The sequence below is a fragment of the Lampetra planeri genome, chromosome 19 (genome assembly GCF_965212315.1).
Source record: "Lampetra planeri chromosome 19, kcLamPlan1.2.h2, whole genome shotgun sequence".
Lineage (NCBI taxonomy): Eukaryota > Metazoa > Chordata > Hyperoartia > Petromyzontiformes > Petromyzontidae > Lampetra > Lampetra planeri.
In genome coordinates, this window is record NC_136125.1 from 10797887 (window position 1) to 10808818 (window position 10932).

At 43.3% G+C, this 10932-nt stretch overlaps 1 long non-coding RNA gene across 1 annotated transcript; it reads left to right on the forward strand.

The window, feature by feature from the left end:
* Positions 1 to 846: 846 nt before the first annotated feature.
* LOC144724108 (uncharacterized) lies at positions 847 to 2796 on the forward strand. The gene is made up of 3 exons (XR_013586441.1): positions 847 to 859; positions 1731 to 1805; positions 2708 to 2796. It is a non-coding gene; the product is annotated as an uncharacterized LOC144724108 (long non-coding RNA).
* The last annotated feature ends 8136 nt before the right edge of the window (positions 2797 to 10932 follow it).

Below are 10932 nucleotides of genomic sequence, written 5' to 3' on the forward strand. Positions count from 1 at the left end.
AAGGGAAACAATAAAATAATAAAAATATAAATCAATAAAATTCTCACGACGTTTCGACTGCAACACAAGCAATCAGGATAAGTGACCAAATGTGTCTAGGTTTATTCACGCCAACGACACAATTTTATCATAATTGCATGTTTATTTTTTTGTCTTTGAATGCACTGTGAGTAAAATAGACATTTAAAATGTTAATTCGTGTAATTTGAAAACATCCCATCCCCATTTTCGCAAAATTCTGCCCTGAAAGGAAAATGCATATTCAATAGGCGACGTTTCGGGCAATGACCCATCGTAGCACTGGGAGCTGTGGCTTGTGCGTGTGCACCACTGCCCAACAACAACAAAGGGCAGCCGCCGTTCTCCACGACGCGCTCGTGCCAGGCTCGGTGCACCTCGAGGTGCCCTCAACGCGTGCGGCGCGCGCGTGCGTCACGTGGGGGCGTGACGCGCACGCAGCGACGGCACGTGACTACGTCTCGGCCGAACGCACAACAAACGTCGGGATCGCTCCCGGCTTTAATCTTTCGCGCGTTTGCGCCTTCGCCTCGGGTTTAGATTCACTTTCGAGGAGAGTTGCGTGTGGTTTTTATTTTATTTTAAACCACTCGCGTTTTGTGACGATTAAAAAAGTGAAAGTCCCGTCGGTGTTTTAGAGTAGGCCGCGCTTGAAGCCGCGGCCTGGCCTAGTTTCCCTGCGGACTGTGGGTGACCCCCGTGCCCGGCGGAGATGCAGCCCGCGGAGTCGTCTTAAGTGGCTTAAAGCGACGTTTTAAATACATTTAATACGACTGTTATGTGGGCAGCTTGTGTCTAGCCGAGAAATAACTACAATAATGGACGAAGCCGAGCTCGAAAGGTGATTTTATTTCTAACTCGGAGGTTGTGCCGTGCTGGGTCGATAGATCGAATACCGGCGGTGTGGGCAGTCCGATAAGTGTGGCTTTTGCCTGTGGCGGTGCAATTGCTAATTTAGCGGGAGGTTCGTAACAATGATGTGACTTTATAGTCGTGCTGAAGTTTGTTTTCCCACGTAAATAATCATGCACAGCCCATTGTAAATCCACTGGCAGGCCTCTTCCACGCCGTGGTGTTTCGTGGTGATTGCTTAACCGGTCGGTGCGTGATGGTGAAGGGTTTGGGTGAGGTTCGAATCTCACGCGCCACTGATGATAGCCGTGGACAAGGGGGTGGCTAAATTAGTATTGCGAACCGCGGACCACTTAAATCACCGCTATCCCACTGGTGAAATTCGCCAAATGTCCCAATGCAGAACCAGCCTCAATAATAATAACGTTTTAATTTCTCAACAATTTTCTTCAACACAAGAGTGTTGAGACTATGATGCTTTCCTGGATAAACGGGACAGTACGGTGTTGTGTTTTCACAGTGCTTGTGATGTCACTGGATCATGACTTCAATATAAATTATTTCAACATTGCTAACAATGCTAAACTATTGAAGTAAAAAAAGTGTCAATATGTGGATAGTCCACAGTGGTTACCATATACTCGAGATAATCTGATCCCTGCCCTAGGAATGAGGAATTACCACCACTGGCTCAACTCTGCCAGCATATATGAACTTTGTGCCATGCTCGTTCAGCGTAGTTCATAATTTCTATGACCTAATGTTTTTCAAGACAACGTTTGGATGAGTACATGATAAATAAGGATTTCGGGATGTATTGCCGTAATATTCGTGGCCTTTTTTTTCTTCAATATTTTAAGGCTTGCCAGGGAAGAGATTCTACAAGAAGCAAATCGGGGCAGAGTGCGAGCAGAGACTATGGGAACTATGGGCTGGTGAGTTCATCATGGGCTTATAAAACATACTTTTACACTTACCACATTTAATGGCTAATGTGCATCAATAAATGTATTTCCACCAGTGAAAAGTGAGTTTTCGATCCGTTTTTAAATAAACTGCTTTGACTTGTGGGCTTTGTTGATCAAAACAGTCGAACCTGTTGCATTTAAAAATGCTTCACTGAACGGGGGCTTTTGAACTTTTGACAAAAAAATGTAATTTCCCCCATTTTTATTTTTATTGTGCAATTGGCATTATGTAAAAAAACAAAGAATCAAGTTGGATCTCTAGCACAGCAGTACAACCTTTAGTGTTTTGGGAATGGCCCACGGAATCGGATATCACAGGGTTATTCATACATGTTTTTGAGTTAGATCGCGTACTGATTGGCCGTGTCGGGTGGTGGAGGGTTTCGACACATTTATACTCACGCGATCTAACCAAACAACATTTATTATGAATAATACTGGTCGCGAAAGCCTACGTGTTAAACTATCACAGGGTTACCTACGAGATTTCTTCAAGTGATCACTGTTTCATACAACAGAGGGCAGCACTTTCCTACCTGCTCTCGGAATGAGTGTTATTTGTCACATCATGGTTACACTAATATTTGTATTCTCATAACTGGAATATTAACAAATTTGTTCGGAACCAAATGTAATGTCATTTTTTTGTTTTTATGCATTGGAGACCAGGTTCAGATCAACAACTTGGTACACTTGAGAATCTGTGCCATCACAGGCAGCTATCTGGATACAATTCCAGTCTCAGTGGAGCTAATTCAGTGCTCTAAGCTCTTGAGAGACATATCTACATCTTTACACTTGAATATTCGATTGATTGTGATATTCGAAAACAGGGCCTTCTATTAACATGTCTTTCAACGATTATCCAGGTTTAAAACCGCCTTCCGCCATTATAATTACCTGTGCTGCACCAGCTAATGCCAAGACATCAAATTCAAATTTGCACTGGTTTTCACTGTTCCAGGCAAAAGTGCCCCCTGCCTGCCACCAACAAGCGCTTCTTGGTGAACACGCTGCGCGGTGCACTGATGCCCCCACGCAGCCGGGTAGCTTCCTCGTCAAGAGACCACGCCAGTCGTGAAGACACTTCCAGCCCACCTTCAAAAAGCCCTGTGCAGGGACACAAAGTGGAGAGCCATGATGACGGAGCAAAAGAGAAACATTCAAAGGAGAAGACCAGGAGAAGGTATGGTTTTAAGCCATACCAGAAGCCCGGGGAGACACATCATAGCGGCTCAATGAAGGAGAAAATGTATGAGCACAATGGCACTGATAAAGTGATGCAGACCAGCAAAGGCGAGTTTCGTAAAGAACGGTAGTGCCGTGCTGTTTGATTACTGCATCACCCATGCTGTTACTGCATGCACTGCACTGCTGCACTGTGCTTTGTGGCTACAAACTGTTCATGTTACCAATATCATTTGATGTGACCTTTCTTTAACTGAGGGAATATCCTTTTGGCAACTTTGACCTCACCTCAGGACTTAACACAGGGTTTGCACAATGTGATTATCAAACTGATAAATGGCAATACGGTATATTAAGTTTAAATGCGCTTATTCCTATAAGAGGTGCCATGGCACAGTGGTTCGCATACTTTGCTATGATCCTAGAAATACGAGTTCAGTTTCCTGCCACAGCTAATATCAATGCTGTGTGATATCTGAATTGGTCCTGGTGCCTGTCCGATCTCGAATTTGAATGAACGAACATGGTGAAAAATGGTAAAACAGCCCCCATGATTGACACGGCATGGGGAAGCCTTCATCCGGCAGTAGATTGACAAAGGACTGAATAATTTCTAATATTCCTACGAATTAATGATATTCCTATGAATTAATGTCACATTATCTTTATTCATTGATTAATGGTGTCTACCAATAATTGTACGTACATTTTACAAACATAGCAAAAGCAATACAAAAAGCAATATGAACATTCAAACCATGAACGGGTCCAATGATGTTGGTGAAATGTTTGTGGCATTATCTTGCCATGAGGCAACCCAACAGCATTTTATTTTACTGGCCACGATGCTGTTGGGATCAGAAAGTCAAATCAGATGGCCCTGCAGGTTGATGAACCCAATTGTCACTTTATTTTTACATGCAAAAGCATAAACACGTTTTTGTGTCAGTTGATATAAAAACAGTTCTGCTGCACAAGTCTCGTATGCCTGGTATATAATCTTCCAATGTAATTTACTGGTGTAATACGTAATGTGTATATAACGTAAAAATTAGGTTGATCAGAGGTTTATACCAGTGGTGGGGACCCTTTATCTTATGGAGAGCTGAATAAGACTTTCTAATTCCTTTCGGCGGTGGCACATTAACACACTTCAGTCACTTCTGTTGCTATAAGAGGCCCTTGAGGTAAGAGAAGTGACTTAAGTGCACTAAAATTAGAAACACTGTTGCCAGGTTGAAAATATTTTGCACGAGTATCGATTGATGTGGCTAATATGCTTGCACAAATATCGTCTACAGGCCTCTTCAAAATGGTACAAGTTGCGTGGCCTCTTGCCGTAGGAAATTAAGTTGCGGGGCGTATCCAGTCCATGGCACGTGGGTTCCCCATCCCTGGTTCATGCATTACAATTAAGTGTTTCCAGTTATGACAATAGTCAATTACTCTATGTGACTTTGAGGATCATTCCTTATTATTGCCATGTGCACAGTTGTGTGTACGTGCCGTGGGCGACTAAAAAAAAGGGAGCCTTGGCTCAAACAGATGCTGTGGATTGTCTCTTCACTAGATGGCAGTGCAGCATAGGCTGTGAACACAAAATAAAAAAAACCCTTGACTATACTGCCCCAAGGAAACTCTTATGTAAAGCATGTAAGTGCCACTTGAATTGCTAGCGCAGTGTGTTTCTGTTAACAAACATGTATTAATGTTTGTTAGTCGCCTATGCCAACCTTTTAGTCTTAATTGTAAATATATTCTTCGAGTTTGTTTGGATACTCATGTTGATATTGCAGTAATGTGTATGTTGAAAGTGTGGAGTATTTATTGCCTTACCTTATCACTGGAACACATGTAAAAAAATGTGAACGTAATAAATCTGTTGCCTTCCTGGTTGAGAGGCTTGCCATTCATGAGACGGTGCGATTATTACATTACAAAAGCTTTTGTGTATGCCGCATAATACAGCACATCAAAACTGGTACGTAAGCCACCCTTTACCAACTTGGACTTACCAGCATTGTGAAGTATGGTCAGCCAAACACTGACACATGCCTTGGGAACCTTTCATTCTGCAGTGGATTGACAAAGGGCTTTAACTTCGTGAATATTATTCTATTGCACCATTTTTTTTTACCAATTCTCAAACATGCGCAACTGTGTGCAGCTGTAGTTTTCTCGTAGCTGACGTGTGCTACTCCCCGAAGCACACCTGTACTGCAGACAGGTATGTAGGCATCGTGGTATCTAATCTGCCTTGAGGCAGGGGCTTGTTCTTTTTTATCTTTCTGCAAAAACTACGCACGCCGTACCAGCGAGAGTGCTTACTTGAGAGGTGATGGATTACACTCGTACATGTAAGTGCTGATGGTTAACAAGACCTTGTCGAGACACTCAAACCTATTGAGTCCATTGCACGCCACTCGTATTAACATATTAGTGTCTAAGTTTTCACTTGTGGAGACGTTTTTTTGTTTCTTTTACCTGCGTAGTAATAACATGACACTCAGGTGCAGGTGTTTCACAGTGGGACTTTGTTACAGGGACCTGCTTTGAAGAATGGTACACGATGGAACAGGTTCCCAACAAGTGACCCTACGAACTTCCTATGCCTCAATTGAGGCTACCCCGTTTGCACAAACGAGCCAGTCGTAAAACGCTGTCCAAGCTGAAAAAAAGGAGCCAGCACACCCCAAGCCTTCTGTCCTCTTTCACACTTTATTGCGCTTTGCTTCCGATTTTTGATTTGCTCCCTCTTTTGAATTAGGCATGCAGGGTCCCTTCCCACAATTCCTCCCCCTCCTGTCTTTTTTTTTAAAGGCTCCCCCTCGGAGCCAAGAGGAAATGAGAGTGTGTAGAATTGGCCCAAAGAGTCTGGTTGCTTCTTGTCTCTGGCTGAGGGCTTGCCATTGTTTCCAGTGGCAATAGCCGCACCATAAAATGCTTTTCTTGGAATGCGGCAGGTTTATTTATGGGGTCACCGCCTCTAACAGTAAATTACAACATGCCTGACAGTTTCAGCTGATAAAGTTGACACGTATGAAGTGTGGTTTTTTGTTATTTCCATTCTTGTGTTTGTCCCGCAGACCCAAGCAAACATCCTATGAGTCATAAACGTGTCACATAATTACATTTCAACATTCTGAAAAATACAGGATAAAGTGTTTATGTGATGCACCATTGTTGCAACATGCTTCTTTTTACACCTAATTGAAAGTTATTCATACATGCGGTGGCTTTAAGTTGACAGAGTGTTACAAAGTGTTGAAATAAAAATGCCCTTGAATGTGACACCATGTCGTGCTCACGTTCTCACAGGAATATCTGGATGAGGATAGTTCGTTACTTAAATGCCCTGGGTGGCACTCGGATAATTAATACTATTTTCAACGCAGTAAGCCTCATTAAATGGTGTTGATATTTTAGCACACACCAACGTGGCATTGATGTATTTATAAAATGCCATGTGTTCTTTAAAACCGTTTGTTTCCTTAAAGAAGCATTTAGCATTCATAGTTACAATGTATTATGCATACCATAAGGTGGCCGTAGGGCTTATGGAGCAACTAGTCACGAGTATTCATACTTTCTGTTGCCCCTTTGGCTTTTGTAAACTTAAGGAAATAAATTTCCATTTAGTCAGTCAATGCCTGTTAATCACCTTAAAGTGTCCGACTTATATAGGCTTATAATCCTAATTTTAAAAAGTGTGGGACAACAGGATAAAAGAATCATAATTGATATCAATGAAAATGTATATCCTCCAGACTTGAACGTAAATTAAATGTGTTTAAAAAATGTGACAGATTAAATTTCTGACAGGCAGCAATAATCTATTTTAACAAACTACACTAGTATTGAAATGGGAAAACATATTCATGTATTTGATGAAACGGTGACTTGAGTGGTACGGAAATTGGGGTCGCAATCGGAATTCAAATCCTGGGTGGGAGTTGACTCAGCCTATCATCTCTGCAGGGGCATTAAAATAGCTACCAGTTTGTGGGTAAGTCATCAGTGGTTATCCTATGGATAGACTCACCCTCCACCGTAGCAATGTGGAATTTCCACCACTGACTTATGCCTGTCAACAGATGAATCAGAATCAGAATATGTATTTGTACTCGAGGCATCCGATGAGCTATGAAGCTCTTTTTCACAGATGCCCAGTAGGAGCACGGGGTAAGAACGTTACAGCAACAAACAACACAAAAACATGATCGTAATGCAAAGTCCAAGAAAGGTAAACAAATCACACAAACACATTAAACTAAACCATCCTACCAGGCAAAGCCCACACAGGTATTAACGTACTTTTCAGAAGTGATCTGGCCACAAATGATATCTCAAAAAAGTGGCCCATCATTGGGACATATATAGCGCGACATCACTTTGACTTTTTACTTTGTATTTTTTTGTAGTACAGAAATGATAAAACCGCCCGGTGGACAGCTTGTAGCTGACAATGCATCATGTTGAGAACGACTGATGTGGCTGTGTCAAATTTGAGTCCCACGGCACCTATGCACAAATACGTATTGTTGTGAATTGAGATGGGGGGGGGGGGTGTCTTCCACAACAAAATAAGTGCCCACTCCTTGGACTGAGAAGTTGTTTTGTGCCAACATTACAGGGTGGGGGGGGGGGGGGCTGATAAGGAAGCTTGAACCTGTGAGCTATTTATTGTACATATAATTTGTGTCCATAATATGGGTTTTTGGGGTTAGATCGCGTAAATGTGTGGTTAAACCCGCCGCCACCCAACAGGCAATTATTAAGGTTTGTCACGTAAATAAAACATGCCGTTTCGTTACTAGTACAGCACTAACCGGTGTGTTGGAGTAAACCCACAACATTTACAATTCGGTACGACGTTTCGCCAGTAATTACAACTAGCATCATCAGGCGACAGCCAGATAATTTATGCTCAAGATAGGAAGAAAAAAACTCCCAAACCAGCATACGCAAAACAAATGTTATCACAGTAATTTCAAAGAATCCATGTGTGGAGAAAACCCGCCCCCCATACATGTATTTGTAAATTGAACATAAGAACATTGGCACACCTGTTTTTAGCACAAGGGAAGAGGGGGTTAGTTACCTCGGCAGGTCAGAAGGTCATAATCACTTTTGAACTCTGGGTCAAGACAAATGTACCAGCCTCCACCACCATCCCCCACTAACCCAAAGTGTGCGAAAATGCCTCCTCGACTTGCTTGTACAAGCCAAAGTATATCAACATGGTATCTCAGCTTCTTGGTTCTTTCGGTAAAGTCACGTAGAGGGGAAGTAATAAAATAATAAAAACAAAACATAATAAAATAATTCTCACGACGTTTCGGCCACAACGCAAGCAGCCGTCCTCAGGTGAAAACCAGGTCTGTCGAGGCGACAGCGTCTGAATGAAACAGCACACGAGCTTGGAGCATATATATAAGCTGGGTTGGAAGGGGGGGAAAGGGCGCCTTGACAAAATAATTTGCATATCAAGAGGAATTTAGCATATTTATGGGAAATGCAGGAATGTGATTAGTACTACATATGCCCGTGCACTATGCAGGACCAGCAGCATCAAAAATGGTATCTCAGCTCAATACGCCCATTGTTTTTGAAGCGCCGATGACTGCGTTCAGGTTTTTTCTTTTGCTGGGTCAGAAATGTTGAATTCCTTTAGCGCTGCGCGCACGTCACGTTCGTCTCGATGTACTCGAAAAGATGGTTTGATTTTTTCTGTTGCCCTTAAATGTGCCAGGCGTAACACTTTTTTTTTTCATCTGGCCAAGCCTGCAAGCAAACAGCACGGGAATCCGTGCGAGCACGCGTTCGCTAGTGTGAGTGAGTTAGTGCGCGCCTTCTCGCTGCCTGCAATAACTCACCCGTAATTGCAGAAGCACGTCTGTTTAATTGACAGCTGGGAGAAATGCCCACTTCCTGGGTCAAAGGTGAATGCCCATTCATCTTGTAGGACATGCTACTCCAAACAAGATCCACCAATACATGGTGTCAATTTAACATTTTTGCACGTGACGTGCGAACGTTCACATGCCGATACTGATTTGTTTAGTGAACATCGGTGAAGCAATATCCACCACCAATCTTTGACCTGCCAGTATTTGACAACACAATCCACACTGTAAAGTGTGGGTGGTGTTGTAAAATGTGAAATTCCTGCTTTATCTAAGAAAGGCAAATACGACGGTTTCTTGGCATGCTTTAATTCTCAGGTTGTTAAATCGATGTCAGGATTGCCTTATCGATGGCAGTCTTATTCAGCAAGTGCAAGTGCAATTCAAAGAGGGTCAAAACACGACATGTAAATACATCCAAGAGGATGGCCGACATTGCCATCATTCGTCGTGGGGTTTTTCTTTCTTCAAAGCAGAGACATTTGTTTTGTTACTTGGCCACACCGTGGAGGCATTGCGTCCATGGTGTGAAACGCGAGTGAAAGAGGTCCGCTAAAGGTCAAGAGTGCGAATCGCCCACCCTAAATGCCAGGCGTGTGCCCACGTGTGTGCGAGCACAAGTGGGGGGGGTGCATTCGGTGTGTTCTCATGGGGAGAGAGGGTGAATGGGGGGGAGGGTGAACAGTGGAGGGAGGCTTTGTATTCGTATCTACAGACAGGTGCATTGTTTCGGCCAGCTGTTCATGGTGTACATGACAATAGCTTCAGAGGCCCTTTGTGGCCTCGCATTCCCTTTTAACTCCTTGTTGGAGTGCACATTGAATGTGCAAACAAACACACAACTTCCTTTTCCTACCTCGCGACTGCAAGCGGTTAACGACTGAAAGCTTCGCGGCTCGTTTGTTTCTGCGGACGTGTCCGATGGCATCGCTTCATTCATATTGCGGGCACCATTGACTTTTCTGCGTCACGTCTACCTACGTTCGTGTTTGCGTGATGGCCACGATGCAGCTATTGTCTGCCCATTTATTATATACATTCTATATCCGCACCTCCGATTAGCATGGTGGGCTACGTGCGGTGCGAAAGAAGTTCAGCATAAGTACAGACAGACATACAATGCGGTCGTTAAACTGTGTTGTTATGAGAACCACCCAGACATCAAATTGTGTCGCCGAAATTTTTTTAGTTTTTAATTTGTCCACACACCCCGATGTGCTGTCCCCCACACATTGTGTTGGAGCTGGCGGCGCCGCGGTTCGCGCGGTTCGCTGTGAATCCGGCGACCCGGCACCCGACCACGGCTCAGGCATCAGTGGCGATGTCTGAGCCCTGGGCACTGCGACCGCCTCCCTGTCACCGAGCTGCTCCTACCGACATGGTGAGGTTTATGCTCTTAGGTTTTTTCGGTAAAGTCACGTAGGTAAAAAAATAAAATGATTTTTTTTTTCTATTATTACTCTTTGCAATTTTTAATTTTATTTTTTTACCTACGTGACTTTACCGACAAAACCTAAGAGTATGAATCCTTGCAGTCACGAACGCTTCAAATCTAGAATGGTGAGGTTTGTTGTAAACAAGAGCAGTGTCGGGAAGGCCGTTATCCAATAGTGGATTGATAAAGGGCTGATTGTTATGATTATTTATCGTTATATGAGAGCAGCGATGGGAAACTCAACGTCTCAGATGGTAAGACAGTTTACTTCAGAATCAGAATATTTACTGATACTGGAGGAATCCGATGAGCTACAAAGCTCTTTTTCACAGATGTCCAGTCGGGACAGACAGGAACGTTACAGCTTTGCTTGCTTGCTTAAACAAATGACGCTTGTTGATATTGGTCTGGAAGGTCAATAAGCCAATGGACTCAAGAATGTTATTTTGTATTTATATGTGGAGACACACAGCGTCCCCCCCCCCTCTACGCTTGCTTCACCCACGTAATGCTGCACGACAACGCGTGATGAGTTTATGTATCGCCGCAGCAGAGCCCTTCCACG